The sequence below is a fragment of the Schistocerca americana genome, chromosome 11 (assembly GCF_021461395.2).
Source record: "Schistocerca americana isolate TAMUIC-IGC-003095 chromosome 11, iqSchAmer2.1, whole genome shotgun sequence".
In the NCBI taxonomy this organism is placed as follows: Eukaryota; Metazoa; Arthropoda; class Insecta; order Orthoptera; family Acrididae; genus Schistocerca; species Schistocerca americana.
Window position 1 is genome coordinate 138,695,227 of NC_060129.1, and position 18,233 is coordinate 138,713,459.

At 43.0% G+C, this 18,233-nt stretch overlaps 1 long non-coding RNA gene across 1 annotated transcript; it reads right to left on the reverse strand.

The window, feature by feature from the left end:
* Positions 1 to 4,077: 4,077 nt before the first annotated feature.
* LOC124553670 lies at positions 4,078 to 16,430 on the reverse strand. Its single transcript, XR_006968104.1, has 3 exons — positions 16,326 to 16,430; positions 15,196 to 15,482; positions 4,078 to 4,381 (listed from the first exon to the last, which is right to left on the reverse strand). It is a non-coding gene; the product is annotated as an uncharacterized LOC124553670 (long non-coding RNA).
* Positions 16,431 to 18,233: the final 1,803 nt, after the last annotated feature.

An 18,233-nucleotide genomic window follows, 5' to 3' on the forward strand; every position in this document is an offset into this window, starting at 1 on the left:
TTGCTGCTATGCGTATGGATTGCATATTTACACATTTCTGTTTTGTTGTCATAACTACTCTTTAATTTGGTATATAGAAATGCTGATGTAAGGTGTGCGAACATGGAGTTTAGGCCACAGTATGGTGTTAATTATAGATTGTTCGCTTGGCAGAGCCTCGTTGTAAGGATTGTGCTGCATCCACTTGTTGACATTCTGTTCTCTACTGGTATATTTACTCGCTAGTGCTTGTTTTGCTTACGCTCAGTGCCTTATATTTTTAAGATAAGAAAATGAACTGCTATAATTCGACGAACGACATTGGTACAAAGAACTTCGTTGAAGTCACATGAGCTGGAGGTTTTATGGAAGCTGTATAACTTTATGCTAATAGGAAGGAAGCTAACGACATGACATACCATTACTAGGTTTAGACCATTAACAATTATTACACTGCATTTTTCGCGAGCAATTGAAATAGCAAATGACACTTGACACAAAAATACTCCACATGTTTGCTTCTGTTTGCCATAATTCTTGAAGTGGTGTACACACTGTGAAATATTATGATCATTCACACTCCGTAATCGTACTTAATTACTGAGAGTTATTCGAACTAAGTCTGTTAGAGGTCGTGTATGCATTTCTGTTGTTTATAATTCATAATGAGTAGAAGATTTGGGTCAGACGGATTACACAGAGGTTGTGTGTTGACAATGTGTCTTCGGATTGTATGGGATGATGAGATTTGCATTAGGATTTTATCTGTACTTGTTCGAGGAGACTGACTAGAGGAAAGAGTTGTTATGGAAGTGAAATGATATTGGTAATAAGGTTTACATGTATCGATGTATTGAAGAGGTATTATTGAGGCATTATTGAGATTATGTGAAGTTGATGATTATTGGAGTTTTTGTGGACAAGAGGTAAGGTAAATGCTATTGATGATAAGATTTATATGTATCAACGTAAGAGGTATTATTGAAGTATTGAGATTATGTGATGCTGATGATTATTGGAGTTTTGGTGTATAAGAGGTAAAGTAAGTGAGGTGCATATTTTTTGTTGTTGGTCGGTGCATATTTTTTGTTGTTGGTCTTATGGAACAAGGAGGATGAAGATAGCAGACTAGAACACTAAAGTAGAAGGAAGATAGTCTATACACACACTTTGTTAAATCACTAAGCAGTATATACTTTTTTTTGAGAGAGGAAGTATTTGCATATCTTGGCTCACTGACAGTTGTTCAACAACAGTACATTTGATCTGGCTTGGCAAACACTGGTCTTGACATGATGACTATGACGTTGACTTAACTATTATTGACTGTTATACATTGCTGCCACTACTACTTGATACACAAGATGAACATCAATTTTGACAGAATTGCATTTACACAGTTAACACTATTCAATTACACAGTAGTACTTAATGTGGATGAAAGATGAGTGAGTGTGTTTTGTGTGTTTTCCTTTCCTAATCCTACCCACCTATCTCCTAAATATTATTTTATTGTTTGTTGTGGCTTGCACTGACACCCATAAATATTATAGGTTTACTGATATTTGAGTATTTGTAATAGTTAATATGACAATTATCTGATATCATTTGTGTGTTTATTAGAATTTATATGTCTAGTGTGTAAAAGCATTTGTATGTGTATTCAAACTATTGTTCATGCCTGAACTGTCTCATTAGTGATGGTGAATATTATGAACTGTTACCTGCACCTCTTCAACATAATGGGTGCCATTTAGAAACGTTTAATTTCTGCTGATGAACTGTGTGATTAGGATAGTGAATAATATGGACTGTTACTTGTACTTTTTCTACATGATTGGTGCCACTAGGACATGTTTAATTTCTGCTAATAAACTCTGATAAACAGTGTGATCAGTGATAGTGAATGTTATGGACTGCTCTCTGGACCTGCTCATCATTGCTAGGTGCAACTGATGGACTGCTTCTGCTGAAATGATGTCACTTGTTGGTGTCTGCACCTGCTCAACGTTACTGGGTGCACAGATGGAGCTACTTCTATGGAAATGATGTCACTTGTCGGTGTCTACACCTACTCAACATTGCTGGGTGCCACTGTTAGAACTGTTTCTACTGAAATGATGTTACTTCTTGCTGTCTGCACCTACTCAACATTGCTGGGTGCCACTGATGGATTGCTTCTACTGAACTAATGTGACTTGTTGCTGTGTGTACCTCTTCAACATTGCTGGGTGCCACAGATGGAACTGCTTCTACTGAAATAATGTCACTTGTTGCTGTCTGCACCTACTCAACATTGCTGGATGCCACTAATGGAACTTCTTCTACTGAAATGAAGTCACTTGTTGGTGTCTGCACCTGCTCAACATTACTGGGTGCACAGATGAAGCTACTTCTATGGAAATGATGTCACTTGCCGGTGTCTGCACCTGCTCAACATTGCTGGGTGCCACTGAGGGATTGCTTCTACTGAACTAATGTGACTTGTTGCTGTGTGTATCTCTTCAACATTGCTGGGTGCCACAGATGAAACTGCTTCTACTGAAAAGATGTCACCTGTTGGTGTCTTTTTTTGTATAAACTAAACATTGAAAGCATTTTATGCAAACATTTGTATAAACTGATTTTTTGTGTATTGTGTGAACTCTTATGTAAAGTCACATGCATGAAAAGAAGTTGTATTGCTTACTGTATTTCACATATTAGGTTATTGAAAGGTCAGTGCAAAGCCAAAATTTTAACTAATTATGTGATATTTAGGTATTAATATTATCTTTTATTTTTGTCTGTATTTTTGGTGAACGAATTTGGTGGTATTTTCACCACCAATGCTGGCAAAAATACCATCAAATTCTGGCTTGTGGAGGAGGGGCATATGAAAGTTGGCTACACTGAGCCACTGTGCCAGAGATTGCGCCAAAGAGTATTATTCTGCCGCCTCCACAGTGCTTGGGGAGAGCTCGTAGTAGTCAGTGCCTGTTAAGAACTCGTAGCAGTCAGTACTTGTTAAGAACTCGTAGCAGAGAGTGTTTGTTGAGATGTGCTAGTAGGCAGTGCTTGCTGAGATGTGATACTGAAGAGTCTTGTTGAGATGTGGTAGTAGAGAGTCGGTGTGGAGATATATTGTAAGGATTAGAGTGATTTTCATGAATATAAATGAGGTAACAAACTCTGTTTCTTTTTTTCTCATTATTTCAGTGTCCTAAATAATGCGTCATTACAGGTTCAGTCAACAAAGCATCTGGCGTGTGTTCTTGTATTAGAGTGTAATTCTGGTTTTCTTGCGCAATTATAGTATTTCTAATTTTCTTTTATCACGTCAGTAGAATTGGTATTTAAAAATTCTTGTCTTGTTGGAGAAGAACCGCGCCAGATGTGTACGTTGAGTCACACTGCCACACACAGAACAATTACACTTGTGCTTTGGTTTAGTAGGTTTTATAGTTGCTGGGGACTTAATTAATTAATTGTGTTAACGAAAATTTTCTTTCATTGTTTGCTGTTATTCTATGCAGTCAGATTGCGTACAAAAACTAGTCAGGGCCAACCGATTACGAGACACAGTGTAATCGGACATACAGCTACTAAAAACTAAAAATATTTGCATTTTATTTAATTAAGCCCCCAAGCAACATGTAGGCCCCTAACTCCACCGTAGCCCTGATACATTACAGTAATGAAATTTGTGACAATGAAGCTAATGTCTTATGGTTGACAATTGCTCAAAAGTACATCGTGTGAACTTCCATGGTATCAAACAAAATCAAACCTAAAGAATAGCGTACATTTTATTCCATATCGGTTTGCCGCATCGAACATGGAATTCTATTATCTGTTTAATATTATGTTAACAGTGACATAATAACTTTCCTCTCAGTTAATAATGCACTACAAGTATTCCTGTTTCGTGTTTGTGTAACAAAGTTGTAATGGAGGACATACTATCAACGGACACTAGGTGTTCATTAAAGAAGGCCGTGACGTACAACTCTCCTACATGTCTAAAGATTTACGGGGATATTCCACCAAAATAAACAGAAAACACGGCGAAAACAACCTTTGAACCCACTATTAATTTTATTTCTACAATTTTAAACCAAGAATATGTACAGTGATTAGAAGCAGACTGATATAAGCCATTGCTTTTTTGTTATCTTTCGGAATCAAATGCATTTCACTGTTTCAGTACATTTGGAGAAACGTGCAGTATGCGCTGTACGTACAGTGCATCCAGAAGTGCAGACCACGGCTGCATCAAGTCCTGCAGGAGATGATGACAAGGCGGTGTCCACTGTGGACACGCGACGCCACAGCTGGAATCCAGTCGACTTCCAGCAAGCCGTGGGGCAGCCAGAGGGTGTAACACTGCGTCTGGAGCTCCCTGGATATGACTTTTCTCGCGCTGGGAACAATAACTTCCTTCAGAATGTAGGCCACTACAGGTTCCTTAGTATGATACAATAAAGGCACGGTATGTCGCACATTACGTTGAAGGCATGTTACATCGTTGGTGGAATGAACAGGATGGCCTTTAATATATATATATATATATATGCTTACTAAATTGTCATTCACCGCAAAACTTGGTTAAATGTTGCTTTAGGTATGTGTCGTAACTCCTCTACTCTTAATAGATCAATGAAGAATGGCGTGTGACGAGGGCCTCCTGTCGGGTAGACCGTTCGCCGGGTGCAAGTCTTTCGATCTGACGCCACTTCGGTGACTTGCGCGTCGATGGGGATGAAACGTTGATGATTGGGACCACACAACACCCAGGCCGACCCAGCCGGCAATCGAACTCCGTCCCTTAGGATTGAGATTCTGTCGAGCTGACCACTCAGCTACAGCTACTGACAGTCAGCGTCTTTTGAAAGCTTGCAACACTTTTGAGTACACTCAGCGCAACATGACTTATTGTCTTCCAGCGTACAGCTGTGGCAGGGCATCTCAAGAGGAATAGTAGATAGTTTAAGTGGTGGTAGTATAAACTAATGTGAATAAAACATTTCATATAATACGTGTCCAGTTTGTATTGGCTACAGAAAGATAGATGGTTATTGAGATAAGATTTCATTTCAAGTGCTCATATTGAATTTGCTGTGGGTTTGTTTTGGGGGCCAGTTTGTGAAGTTTCGCTTGGTTTTGCATAAATGAACTTTTCGACTGCGCTTCTGACTTGTTGACCAATATTGTTTTAACGTGCACCCCATATTCACAAATGCTGAGTAAGCCGATATGGTGTTTGTGTATGGGTCTTGTAATGCAAACGCTGCTTGTAGGTAACATGCTAGAGGATTTCCTAACCCTAGACTGCCAGATTCAAGGTGGTTCAATCCAGTTTTCTCTGAATTGTGTGAGACTGGCGGAGTACCCGGCAGTAACACCTCACCTGAACAGAGTGTGTATGAAGGGGGAGGCATTATGTAGTTGATCCTCGAATTGGCACACACGAAAATTTTACATGTATTTGTGTTCAACATACAAGAGCATAGCGGATGTTACCTATGCTCATCTACATCTACATCCATACTCCGTAAGCCACCTGACGGTGTGTGGCGGAGGGTACCTTGAGTACCTCTATCGATTCTCCCCTCTATTCCAGTCTCGTGGAAAGAAAGATTGTCGGTATGCCTCTGTGTGGGTTCTGATCTCTCTGATTTTATCCTCATGGTCTCTTCACGAGATATCCGTAGGAGGGAGCAATATACTGCATGACTCCTCGACTTGCGCCATAGGGTGGTGGGGTTTCGGTTTCCGCTGGATAGGTCAGGAGTCCACTACACGCAGCAGGCGGCTACACGGGTAGCAGGGGTTGTGTGGCGCGAACTGGGCGGTTTTTTAGGTTAGTACAGAAAGGGCAACAGCCTCAACGGGTGCAGGGCAAAGTCAGGACATGCGGGGACCAAGCAGCAATCGGTATTGTAATTGTAAACTGTCGAAGCTGCATTCGTAAAGTACCAGAACTTCAAGCGCTGATAGAAAGCACCGAAGTTGATATCGTTATAGGTACGGAAAGCTGGCTGAAGCCAGAGATAAATTCTGCCGAAATTTTTACAAAGGCACAGACGGTGTTTAGAAAGGATAGATTGCATGCAACCGGTCGTGGAGTGTTCGTCGCTGTTAGTGGTAGTTTATCCTGTAGTGAAGTAGAACTGGATAGTTCCTGTGAATTACTATGGGTGGAGGTTACACTCAACAACTGAGCTAGGTTAATAATTGGCTACTTTTACCGACCTCCCGACTCAGCAGCATTAGTTGCAGAACAACTGAGAGAAAATCTGGAATACATTTCACATACATTTTCTCAGATTGTTATAGTCTTAGGTGGAGATTTCAATTTACCAGACATAGACTGGGGCACTCAGATGTTTAGGACGGGTGGTAGGGACAGAGAATCGAGTGACATTATACTCAGTGCACTATCCGAAAATTACCTCGATCAATTAAACAGAGAACCGACTCGTGGAGATAACATCTGGGACCTACTGATAACAAACAGACCCGAACTTTTCGACTCTGTATGTGCAGAACAGGGAATCAGTGATCATAAGGCCGTTGCAGCATCCCTGAATATGGAAGTTAATAGGAATATAAATAAAAGGGAGGAAGGTTTATCTGTTTAGCAAGAGTAATAGAAGGCAGATTTCAGACTACCTAACAGATCAAAACGAAAATTTCTGTTCCGACACTGACAATGTTGAGTGTTTATGGAAAAAAATTGTTCAAATGGCTCTGAGCACTATGCGACTTAACTTCTGAGGTCATCAGTCGCCTAGAACTTAGAACTAATTAAAGCTAACTAACCTAAGGACATCACACACATCCATGCCCGAGGCAGGATTCAAACCTGCGACCGTAGCGATCGTTCGGCTCCAGACTGTAGCGACTAGAACCGCACGGCCAGTCTGGCCGGCTTATGGAAAAAGTTCAAGGCAATCGTAAAATGTGTTTTAGACAGGTACGTGCCGAGTAAAACTGTGAGGGACGGGAAAAACCCACCGTGGTACAACAACAAAGTTAGGAAACTACTGCGCAAGCAAAGAGAGCTTCACTGCTAGTTTAAACGCAGCCAGAACCTCTCAGACAAACAGAAGCTAAGCGATGTCAAAGTTAGCGTAAGAAGGGCTATGTGTGAAGCGTTCAGTGAATTAGAAAGTAAAGTTCTATGTACCGACTTGACAGAAAACCCTAGGAAGTTCTGGTCTTACGTTAAATCAGTAAGTGGCTCGAAACAGCATATCCAGACACTCCGGGTTGACGATGGCATTGAAACAGAGGATGACACGCGTAAAGCTGAAGTACTAAACACCTTTTTCCAAAGCTGTTTCACAGAGGAAGACCGCACTGCAGTTCCTTTTTTAAATCCTCGCACAAACGAAAAAATGGCTGACATAGAAATAAGTGTCCCAGGAATAGAAAAGCAACTGGAATCACTCAACAGAGGAAAGTCCACTGGACCTGACGGGATACCAATTCGATTCTACACAGAGTACGGAAAAGAACTTGCCCCCCTTCTAACAGCCGCCTACCGCAAGTCTCTAGAGGAACGGAAGGTTCCAAATGATTGGAAAAGAGTACAGGTAGTCCCAGTCTTCAAGAAGGGTCGTCGAGCAGATGCGCAAAACTATAGACCTATATCTCTGACGTCGATCTGTTGTAGAATTTTAGAACATGTTTTTTGCTCGAGAATCATGTTATTTCTGGAAACCCAGAATCTACTATGTAGGAATCAAAATGGATTCCGGAAACAGCGATCGTGTGAGACCCAACTCGCTTTATTTGTTCATGAGACCCAGAAAATATTAGACACAGGCTCCCAGGTAGATGCTATTTTCCTTGACTTCTGGAAGGCGTTCGATACAGTTCCGCACTGTCGCCTGATAAACAAAGTAAGAGCCTACGGAATATCAGACCAGCTGTGTGGCTGGATTGAAGAGTTTTTAGCAAACAGAACGCAGCATGTTGTTCTCAATGGAGAGACGTCTACAGACGTTAAAGTAACCTCTGACGTGCCACAGGGGAGTGTTATGGGACCATTGCTTTTCACAATATATATAAACAACCTAGTATACAGTGTCGGAAGTTCCATGTGGCTTTCGCGGATGAAGCTGTAGTATACAGAGAAGCTGCAGCATTAGAAAATTGTAGCGAAATGCAGGAAGATCTGCAGCGGATAGGCACCCGTAACATAGACCAATGTAATGCATTGCAAATACATAGAAAGCAGGATCTTTTATTGTATGAGTGTATGATAGCGGAATGAACACTGGTAGCAGTTACTTCTGTAAAATATCTGGGAGTATGCGTGCGGAACGATTTGGAGTGGAATGATCATATAAGATTAATTGTTGGTAAGGCGGGTACCAGATTGAGATTCATTGGGAGAGTCCTTGGAAAATGTAGTCCATCAGCAAAGGAGGTGGCTTACAAAACACTCGTTCGACCTGTACTTGAGTATTGCTCACCAGTGTGGGATCCGTGCCAGATCGTGTTGAAGGAGGAGATAGAGAAGATCCAAAGAAGAGCGGCGCATTTCGTCACAGGGTTATTTGGTAAGCGTGATAGCGTTTAGCAAACTCCAGTGGCGGATTCTGCAAGAGAGGCGCTCTACATCGCGGTGTAACTTGCTGTCCAGGTTTCGAATGGGTGCGTTTCTGGATGAGGTATCGAATATATTGCTTCCCCCTACTTATACCTACCGAGGAGATCACGAATGTAAAATTAGAGAGATTCGAGCGCGCACGGAAGCTTTCAGACAGCCGTTCTTCCCGCGAACCATACGCGACTGGAACAGGAAAGGGAGGTAATGACAGTGGCACGTAAAGTGCCCTCCGCCACACACCGTTGGGTGGCTTGCGGAGTATAAATGTAGATGTAGATGTAGATAAAGGTTAGTTCTCGAAACTTCAACAAAAGTCCGTACCGAGCTACTGAGCGTCTCTCTTGCAGAGTCTTCCACTGGAGTTTATCTATCATCCCCATAATGCTTTCGCGATTACTAAATGATCCTGTAACGAAGCCCGCTGCTCTTCGTAGGCCGGCCGTGGTGGCCGAGCGGTTCTAGGCGCTGCAGTCCGGAACCGCGGGACTGCTACGGTCGCAGGTTCGAATCCTGCTTCAGTCATGGATGCTGTGATGTTCTTTGGTTAGTTAGGTTTAAGTAGTTCTAAGTCCTAGGGGACTGATGACCTAATATGTTAAGTCCCATAGTACTCAGAGCCATTTGAACCATTTTGCTCTTCGTTGGATCTTCTTTATCTCTTCTATCAACCCTATCTGGTACGGATCCCACACCGGTGAGCAGTATTTGAGCAGTATTCGAGCAGTGGGTGAACAAGCGTACTGTAACCTACTTCCCTTGTTTTCGGACTGCATTTCCTTAGGATTCTTCCAATGAATCTCACTCTGGCATCTGCTTTAACGACGATCAACTTTATATGATCATTCCATTTTAAATCACTCCTAATGCGTACTCCCAGATAATTTATGAAGTTAACTACTTCCAGTCGCTGACCAGCTATATTGTAGCTAAATGATAAAGGATCTTTCTTTCTATGTATTCGCAGCACATTACACTTGTCTACATCGAGATTCAATTGCCATTCCCTGCACCATGCGTCAATTCGTTGCAAATCCTTCTGCATTTCAGTACAATTTTCCATTATTACAACCTCTCGACATACTACAGCAGCATCTGCAAAAAGCGTCAGTGAACTTCCGGTGTTATCCACAAGGTTATTTATATTCAGGGTGGTCCATTGAGAGTGACCGCGCCAAATATCTCACGAAATAAGCATCAAACGAAAGAACTACAAAGAACGAAACTCGTGTAGCTTTAAGGAGAAAACCAGATGGCGCTATGGTTGGCCCGCTAGATGGCGCTGCCATAGGTCAAACGGATATCAATTGCGTTTTTTTTAAATAGGAACCCCCATTTTTATTACATATTCGTGTAGTACGTACAGAAAAATGAATGTTTTAGTTGGACCACTTTTTTCGCTTTGACATAGATGGCGCTGTAATAGTCACAAATGTATACGTACGTGGTATCGCGTAACATTCTGCCAGTGCGGACGGTATTTGCTTCGTGATACATTACCCGTGTTACAATGGACCGTTTACCAACTGTGGAAAAGGCGATATCGTGTTGATGTATGGCTATTATGATCAAAATGCCCAACCGGCGTGTGCTATGTATGCTGCTCGGTATCCTGGACGAAATCCAAGTGTCCGGACCGTTCGTGGGATAGTTACGGTATTTAAGGAAACAGGAAGCGTTCAGCCACATGTGAAACGTCAACCACGACCTGCAACAAATCATGATGCCCAAGTAGGTGTTTTAGCTGCTGTCGCGGCTAATCCGCACGTCAGTAGCTGACAAATTGCGCGAGAATCGGGAATCTCAATAACGTCGGTGTTGAGAATGCTGCATCAACATCTATTGCACCCGTACCATATTTCTAAGCATGACGAATTGCATGGCGACGACTTTGAACGTCGTGTACAGTTCTACCACTGGGCACAAGAGAAATTACGGGACGATGACAGATTTTTTGCACGCGTTCTATTTACCGACAAAGTGTCATTCACCAACAGCGGTAACGGAAACCGGCATAATATGCACTATAGGGCAACGGAAAATTCACGATGGCTGCGACAAGTGGAACATCAGCGACCTTGGCGGGTTAATGTATGGTGCGACAATATGGGAGGAAGGATAATTGGCCCCCATTTTATCGATAGGAATCAAAATGGTGCAATGTATGCTGATTTCCTACATAATGTTCTACCGATGTTGCTACAAGATGTTTCACTCGATGACAGAATGGCGATGTACTTCTAACATGATGGATGTCCAGGACATAGCTCGCGTGCGGTTGAAGCGGTATTGAATAGGATATTTCATGACAGGTGGGTTGGTCGTCGAAACACCATACCGTGGCCCGTACGTTCACCGGATCTGACGTCCCCGGATTTCTTTCTGTGGGGAAAGTTGAAGGATATTTGCTATCATGATCCACCGACAACGCCTTACAATATCAGTCAGCGCATTGCCAATGCATGTGCGAACATTACGGAAGGCGAACTACTCGCTGTTGAGAGGAATGTCGTTACACGTATTGCCAAATGCATTGAGGTTGACGGACATCATTTTGAGCATTTATTGCATTAATGTGGTATTTACAGATAATCACGCTGTAGCAGCATGCGTTCTCAGAAATGATAAGTTTACAAAGGTACATGTATCACATTGTAACAACCGAAATAAAATGTTCAAATGTACCTACGTTCTGTATTTTAATTTAAAAAACTTACCTGTTACCAACTGTTCGTCTAAAATTGTGAGCCACACGTTTGTGACTATTACAGCGCCATCTATCACAAAGCGAAAAAAGTGGTCCAACTAAAACATTCATATTTCTTTACGTACTACACGAATATGAAAAAAAAATGGGTGTTCCTATTTAGAAAAACGCAGTTGATATCCGTTTGACCTATGGCACCGCCATGTAGCGGGCCAACCATAGCGCCATCTGGCTTCCATTTCCAAACTAGGCGAGTTTCGCTCTTTGTAGTTTTTTCGTTTGATGCTTATTTCGTGAGGTATGTGCCCCAGTCACGATCAATGGACCACCCTGTATATTGCGAATAGCAACGGTCCTACGACACTCCCCTGCGGCACACCTGAAATCACTCTTACTTCAGAAGACTTCTCTCCATTGACAATGACATGCTGCGTTCTGTTATCTAGTAACTCTTCAACCCAATCACACAATCTGTCTGATAGTCCATATGCTCTTACTTTATTCATTAAACAACTGTTTGGAACTGTATCAAACGCCTTGCAGAAGTTAAGAAACACGGCATCTACCTGGGAACCCGTGTCTACAGCTCTCTGAGTCCCGTGGACGAATAGCGCGAGCTGGGTTTCACACGATCGTCTTTTTCGAAACCCATGCTGATTCCTAAAGAGTAGATGTCTAGTCTCCAAGAAAGTCATTGTACTCGAACATAATACGTTCTGAGGTGTGGGGTTGGTCTGTTATTCTGCACAACGGATTAATCTGAGATGCACCCTTTACCCTGTGGCTCCTGCAAGATGCAATTTCCATCCCAACACCACTACAGAAGTCAGACAGACGCTCCTAACGTTCTAAAGAGAAATGCCTGAAAAACTTTCAGCAATAAATATCTTCTGGAGTCGTCTGCTGTAAGGAAATGACACAAAAATTCACAACATTTCTTACATAACTAGTGGGATTCTTGGGCACTGGAGTAGTGCTAGTTAGTGTAAAAAAACATGAAACTAACGAAAGTTATTATTTATTTTGCAAAAATTCTGAGAAATCACAATGGCACTTTTAGTTATGACTTGAACATCCTGGTTCTTTTCGGAATGTGAAGTTACCTCTCAAGGATAGGATTCGCTAATGAAATTTCTATACAGAGTTTAATATGGTTGTTGACTTGGCAGAATGGCTGAGAGGCGCGCCTACTCAACTTGAATAATTATCCTTTAGAATGTTGCTAGGTACGGTCTCGGCTGTCGCGTGTGAAATGCAGTGAAGTGTACTGTTGTGGAGGAAATATGGGGCTCGCAATAGCTGTAGCGCTCAATACTGTAAGCTGCGATGACTGCTGTCTGCGCCGCTCGCTGCTGACAAATAAGATAACTCTCGTTCTATCTGGATTGACCTTCGCCAATCAAACTCTCCCTATGCCTTGATGAAGGCTAGGATTCCTATTCGTCCCTAGTCTAACTATTGGCGTGGTACACCGGTCAGATAACCAGTCCACCGTGATGCCATTCAAAATTCGCTCGCAGGCATTTAACTATAACTCTGTCCGTTCACACTGCACAATAAGTGTATCGGCCAACACAGTGAACAACGCTTGATTGCAAGGACTCAATATAGAGTCGCACTTCAATTCGTTCTCGACAGAGGTGCTCTCCCAGTGAAGTACTGAGGAGAGACTTGTTTCTCCAAGAGCGACAATGGAACGGCGCCTCTCCATGCCAGATGTGAAGGGGGTATATCTTTCGGTCTCTTCCATTGCTCCTGCAGCTCAAGGCATCAGAAATATCGTCTGCCAATCAGCACTGCTCTTCTAAAACGGGAGAATGACGTTTCGTTTAAGGCGACCAATCTGGAAATCTGTAGTATCGGCGTTTAGCGTTTGCTGTCTCCCTGTGAAAATCTCTGAAACTGCGTGCTATGTGTAAAGAATACGTAGGCTGGCCGCTCCCACATAATGTAGCGGAATTTGCTTTTAAGCCAAACACAGAATCGTTCCCCCCTTTCACTCTGGCCCACGCTGTCCGCTACATGGGCGGTCACTGTCCGACATAGGCTGGGTTGTTCTCTGAAGGGATTGGCATCCAGTTGTGCGGTTTCTCTCCCGAACTAAAAGCTTCTGTGACCGTTGTGTCTGGAATGCATGTGTGCACGCCAGCCTCGAGTATTTGAACCACGGTGCGCTTACTTGTTAACTGCGTATCGTTTACATGAATTCATACAACACTGACTTTATCTTATCCAGTTTGGGTCCGAATGAAGCGTCTTGATGTGCGGAATATGATTGTGAGAGCAGAATATGTAAGCAATGAAGCTCAGGAGACCACGACGTCTTACAATGTGTTCCAAAATTTTACAACTGATCGACGTTAGAGATATAGGTCTATAGTTCTGCACATCTGTTCGACGTCCCTTCTTGAAAACGGGAATGACCTGTGCCCTTTTCCAATCTTTTGGAACACTACGCTATTCTAGAGACCTACGGTACACCGTTGCAAGAAGGGGGTAAGTTCCTTCGTGTACTCTGTGTAAAATCAAGACTGTATCCGTACCATTTAGAGCGGATTCAACACTTTCACTGATGGTGAAGGATTGGACTTTTGTCGCTGGCTAATTGCAAATCACCGAGCAATCGCATTAACTTTGTCTTCTGGTGAAGCCACCTTGACTCTCAACAGTTTGAATGTCTCACATCGGTGGTGAGACGAAAACCATAACGCCTTTGTGGAGAAATATTTTCTAGTACGGTTGTCTGCAAAAGTGTGGTGTGCTGTGGTAGACAACCAGCTGACTGGCCCTGTCGTGTTGCCACACCGTCTTAAAGGAAAATCGGCTTGCAGGAGCGTTCTGAGAGGTTGCTCCGCCTGTCAGGACGGGTGTGTTGTGCCAGCATGTCGGCACCCCTGTCTGCTGAGACATCAGCTAAACCTGGCATTTCCTGAACAATGGATTGGTACAAATTTTCACTTTCCTCAGTCACCAAGGTTCGGAGAGCGCATCCCTTTATGTTTATTGCCAATAGGGGGTGTTGAAAGGCGGAGTCTAGAGATTTAGAATGAAGACATAACACGAGCTGATCGTTTGCTTTATCAGAAGCGCTAGCAAAGAACCCTACCAGGGTCTCAAAACAGCTATGCACACGCTGTGCTGGGAGAATTCTAAATTGCTTTGAAGTCAGAGGTGGAATTTGCGAATGGCAACATTGAGCTTAAACAGTTGGCTTTGCTTAAGACCTTCAGTGAGTATTGGGTTGGCTTTCATTCCAATAGCTGTGGCTCTGAAACAGTAAGACTTGCAGACGCGTTAGATGGAATGTTTTATTCGCAACAGTCGCTAGTAACACCTACTAAAACACTTACTATCCCCACTGAACATCCAGTACGCATTGCACGTAAGTTTCGTGCATCTGTCACTGACAGAGGCTGAGAAACAAGCTAGCAATGGCAACACGGTGCACTGTATTCTCGCAGCCGTTTTAATTTCCACAGTTCGTGCTTTCAGCTGACCCAGGGCAGTGAGCGGCGGGTCGTTGCTGGGACCGCCGTCTGTGGCAGGGGCTACTCCCCCACACAGGAGGGGGACATCAGTGTTTATCGACCCGTAGATAGCTAGGTCACTAGAGACGGGGCACACGTGTGGAATAGGGAAAGACGGCGAAGAAAATCAGCCATATCCTTTCAAAGGAAACATCCCGGCGTTTGTCAATAGGGAAATCAGGGGAATGCTAAATTAGTATGGCCAGCCACAGGTTCGAACTGTCATCCTCCAAAATGTGAGTCCAGTGTGCTAACCATTGTGAAAAGTTAAAAAGACTTCTGTAAAGCACATTTTTCACATATAGCAGAACACACGAACGAAAGTATTTGAAGACGCATTAAATTATTTAATAGTGTATTGTTTTCCAGTTAAGTCTTCTCACCTGTAACCGTTCAGGCAAGACGTACAGCGGTGTGGAATCCTAACTATCTCGTCGCTTTTCAAGGACTCTCCAGACAGCAGGTAATCTTATCGCTGGAGGCTCCAGATAGCGACAGTACATCGGCGTCAGGTATCTGTTGACAGAACGCTTCTTTATCGAGCCGCCGGCAGTTTGCAGCCCAGCCTGTAGGACCGCCGGGCCGTTGTCCGAGTGTCGGCCTCCCCTGCAGGACTCCCCACAGTCGCTCCCTGCTGTGCTGCCTCCTGGCCACGCTTCCCTGCTGCCGGCTGTTTGCAGTTGTTTAAATAAAGACTAATGTCGAGAGCTGAATGAGTGCATGTAATAAAGATATTAAAGGACTGAGAAACTGATATCTAATTTAAACAAATTTAAATAAATTTAAACAAATTTACATAAATTTAAAGAAATTTTTACAAATTTAAACTAATTTACAGAACTTATATTCGAATTAAATGAAGAGCCTCTAGTAGGGGCGACACCGTACCAACTCCGCTCAGCAAAATTTTCCAAGAGGATGGTCAACACAGTTGATGGTGGTACTGCTTGTATTTATTTAAATAAAGACTTATGTCCAGTTGCTAGGAAGAGGTGGCTTAGGTTAGCGTAGGTAGCCCGAGTGCCGTTTCTTCGGCAGCGTTTTCTTGCGTTGGCAGAGGTAGCCCAATTGACCTATCCCCCCACGGAAATTCTAACTCCCGGCCAGTTCCTAGGACGATGTGACTTAGGTTGGTAGAGGTAGTCCAACTGCACTGTCTTCCCGCCATCTTGAATGACGTCAGTCGCGTCATCAGCTGACGTCACGTGATGTCAGGAACTTGCTTCACGGCCGCCATCTTGAATAACGGTGATGGCGGCCCTTGGGGTGACCTACTTTCTGGCGACTCGCCCCTTGTCCTATTATTCACAATTTCTTTCGATTTGGTCTGCAGCGTTGCATTTGGGGCTGCAATATTTTACTATAAGCTGTCATATGCAGTACAAATACTGTCTTAGGTAAATTTTGTTAAAATCTCTTGAGAGCCATATACATTGCACTTGTATCAATCCCGATGGATTTGTTATTTTAACGATTGTTTAATATAATAAAAAAATGGAAAGTTTCCACTCACCAGTAGTCACTCACGAAGAGAGCGTGCCACTGCTGTGTCTGGAGCGCCACCTGACGGCGGTCGAGTCGTTAAGCCCCTGGCCACTGACCGTGCCGCTGCTGGTACACACCCACACCTGGAACAGACACGTGCTGCTTGACAACGCACGCTGCACTTGTATTGATGTTCTAAAGTATTTGGCACGTATTACACACGTACATTACTGTAATTGTAATATATTTAATGTTAGCACTTTTCATTTTGTGATTTAATGAAATACTGTGCATTCTATCGATATTTTCTGCTGCTGAGAAAAATATTTAGTAATATGTGAGAACAAGTCTATATCCCATATTTTTACTTGTTACCTCATGACGGCTCCGATGGTAGCACTTAACCAAAACGTGTAAGCAGAATAAGAAATAATAGAGGATGGTGAAGACATAAAAATGTTATTTATTTCTGTATGATTATGACCGATGAGTTTTGCAAAGACGTCATGTCTGCTGTTTGCATTAACGCCCGACATACACATTTCCTTCCCTCATCATGCTCTTATTTACTGACTCCAGTAGATTCAGCAGTAAATCTGCTCGGGATTTAACAACAGGGATGCTAATACGGAATCGATGGCTTCAGGAGGTCCATTGTCAACGCCACGCAGGATGTAATGGCCCCATACGTCTAGCGCCTGAGAGGAGTTTACTCTTTTCTGCAAAATGGTACAGCAAAGTCACCAACCATGCCTGAGCTAGGAAACAGGCTAATTAGCAGGAAGCCAAGTATCCATACAGACGGCTACGTGTCAAGTGGGCGGGGTTCTACGGCCTAACCTCAAAGACCACCTTCCCTTATCTAATTACGAAATGTTTTAACTCGACTAGAACAATTACGGTACTACAGGTATTCATTATTTACAATACTCACCATTAAAAACTACCTAAGGATGAACATACTTCATTACTTGTATGCTGACTTCGGCATATCCCTAGATTTCGCTAGATGAGCAAGACTTCCCCCTCCACCATTGCTTACCTCTGTAACCTTCCTAGTCACACACACTACTAAACCCAGACCAAAGGATGACCGACTCGAACCAGAGGCCGGCCAGGTCGCCCCTGGCGTAAAACACAGGACAACGTCGCTTCCTTCTCACACACACACCTGGCTTTTCTCTCCCATCTGTCGCCATGCCGCAGCACTTCCCTCTGGTGCATCTGGTGATCGTCGCCTAAAATATTCTCTGTTAAATCATTCCATCATAACTATTGACAGCCTTGGGAGAGCCAGTCCTGACAAAACTCTACCATCTGGTGAGCAAAATGTATGAGACAGGCCAAATACCCTCAGATTTCGAAAAGAATATAATAATTCCAATCCCAAAGAAAGCAGGCGCTGACAGATGTGAAAATTACGGAACTGTCAGTTTAATAAGTCAGGCTGCAAAATACTAACGCGAATTCTGTACAGACGAATGGAAAAACTGGTAGAAGCCGACCTCGGGGAAGATCAGGTTGGATTCCGTAGAAATATGGGAACACGTGAGGCAATACTGGCTCTACGACTTATCTCAGAAGCTAGATTAAGAAAAGGCAAACCTACGTTTCTAGCATTTGTAGACTTCGAGAAAGCTCTTGAGAATGTTGCCTGGAATAACCTCTTTCAAATTCTGAAGGTGGCAGGGGTAAAATACAGGGAGCGAAAGGCTATTTACAAATTGTACAGAAACCAGATGGCAGTTATAAGAGTAGAGGGACATGAAAGGGATGCAGTGGTTGGGAAGGGAGTGAGACAGGGTTGTAGCCTTTCCCCGATGTTACTCAATCTGTATATTGAGCAAGCAGTAAAGGAAACAGAAGAAAAATTTGGAGTTGGTATTAAAATCCATGGAGAAGAAATAAAAACTTTAAGGTTCGCCGATGACATTGT